This window comes from Leptonychotes weddellii, unplaced genomic scaffold (genome assembly GCF_054177405.1).
Source record: "Leptonychotes weddellii isolate Sample4059 unplaced genomic scaffold, ASM5417740v2 HiC_scaffold_15430, whole genome shotgun sequence".
In the NCBI taxonomy this organism is placed as follows: Eukaryota; Metazoa; Chordata; class Mammalia; order Carnivora; family Phocidae; genus Leptonychotes; species Leptonychotes weddellii.
In genome coordinates this window covers 1-2039 of record NW_027735972.1, presented here as the reverse complement: position 1 = coordinate 2039, position 2039 = coordinate 1, and the positions used below count along the sequence as shown (strand labels likewise).

The 2039-nt window shown below is 39.7% G+C and overlaps 1 long non-coding RNA gene across 1 annotated transcript; it reads right to left on the bottom strand.

Annotated features, from left to right (window-relative positions):
• Positions 1–325: 325 nt before the first annotated feature.
• LOC145718421 (uncharacterized) lies at positions 326–2029 on the bottom strand. Its single transcript, XR_014141799.1, has 2 exons — positions 1106–2029; positions 326–683 (listed from the first exon to the last, which is right to left on the bottom strand). It is a non-coding gene; the product is annotated as an uncharacterized LOC145718421 (long non-coding RNA).
• Positions 2030–2039: the final 10 nt, after the last annotated feature.

Genomic DNA, 2039 nt, shown 5'->3' with positions numbered 1-2039 from the left:
TCAGATATGGGCTGGAGACAAGTAGGAAAGATCAATGTTTAGATTTCTAGGGTTCTGTGAGAAAAAATTAAGAGTGCTATGGGTAAAATTCCTTGATATTCAGGTTTGGTAGAAGTTGGATGCAAGTGTAATTGTATAGAAAAAAAAAAAAAACAACCCTCTGGAACAAAACAAAGAGAAGTTCAGTCAAAACCAGTTTTCACAGTTCCCAGATGTTCTGATAACTCTTAAAAATTCTCCAGTTTTTAAGTAGCAACTACCTAGTAGAGTGGCTGAGCAAATCTGTTATCAATTAGGGAGTATTTCAAAGGGAGGACCAAAGAGATAATTTGAGCACATCTTTTATTGAGCCACAATTATACCCACATGTTCACAAGAATAGTCAGAAAAGACAGTGAACATGTATTTTGTACTTTCCTCTCACTCTTGACATACTGTGCCTTGAGAATTTCCATGTGCAGGATTCTACATGTAGAAAAGATTATTTTCTGGCGAATGCATGCCATTAAAACAAAAGAGACCTGTCCCTGCCCTCCCGGTGGTTTAAATTAACAAGAGATGTGGCAAACCAGACAAACAACAAACAAACCCGTAGTGCTGGGATCAGGGTAAGCGCAAGCAGTGGTGGAGCATTGGTGAGGACTCTTCATCAGATGGCGCATCAGGGAATGCTTCCTGAAGTCCTGGCAGCAAAACAAAATAAAACAGCTCTTCAAATTAAAAAAAATCAAATAAAACAAACCAACCAACACACAAAAATCCAAAGGTGGTTTAAAAAAAATATCCTCAAAGTTCTCAAACAAGAGACAGGCTCATTTGAAGTCTGCAGACGATTTCTGGAAGCAGCTTATTTCCAACTCCTCCCTTTTCCCCTCTCCCCTCCCTCCTTACCCTTCTGACATGGTTTTCCTTCTTGTACCCTCATTTTTGTCCTCTCTCCTCCTTCTTCCCTAGTCTAATTCCCACTACTAACATGCGTGGCGGTATGCATGAAGGAGGTTCGATCCCTCTTGGAGCGTGGGGTGGGTGAGGGGCAGATCCAAAAGCAAGAGCTAAAGTTCTAGCTCTGAGTCCCTGGGAACCTGATGGGGACAGGAATTCCAACCTGGTCCTGGCAGCCAGCCAGGTGTGAGTCTTGTCCTCCTCAGCTCTGATTCGGGGCCCCGGGTACTCGAAAGATAAACAGGTCCAGTTTTGACAGAGATCACACTGGGAATAGAAAGAAGGTGGGAAGATCTCGGAGGATCCCAACCCATGAATTACCAAGACCCAGGCACCAAACCACCATCTTGGCCATCTGTGTGAGCAGATTAGAAAAGTCTAGGCCCTCCTGGGTTATCCACTGAGTTTCTATTTTTATACATTTATATTTTTACATATTTTCAGCGTTTTAAGTGTGTTAAATCTTTACTTTCAGTGATGAAAAAAATTAGATGAATTCTGAACTTTAAAAATTACATTTTCACCAACTAAAGACCAAAATGGCAATGTCATGTTGTTGTGCTACAGTGTATCTCTAAGAGTAACTTTTGTTTACTGGATGTTGGCAGGTCATTCATCATGATGGAGAGAGTTTATAGGTCCTCTGTTCTCTCTGAACTCAGTTACAGCAGAGTCAAACAAAGGGTTAAGTAAAATGCTTTCTGGGAAAATATAAACATAAATAAGAACTACTATAAGAATTTCCATGTCATAGAATACCAGAAAGAGGGCTATTTTATTTCCAGTTTCTCTTACAAGGGGGGATTTTTAGTGTAAGGACTATTCTTTGGAAAACATTTTTTCTTTTCATGTAGAATTCTTTTTTTTAATATAGAATTCTTATAGAATATGGATAACAGTTCAATCCATGAAATAAGGCTAAAACTCCAAGACAGAGTATTTAGAGTGCGAAGGGGAAGAACTGTCAAAGCTACAACCATGGGGAATGCACTGATGAGGGTTCTAACAAAGAAAAAGTGAACATAGCTGGTAGGAATAATCAGGGAGCTTGGAAAGAACCAGAAATTGTGTAAATCAGGGAGAAGAGATTTTTTTTT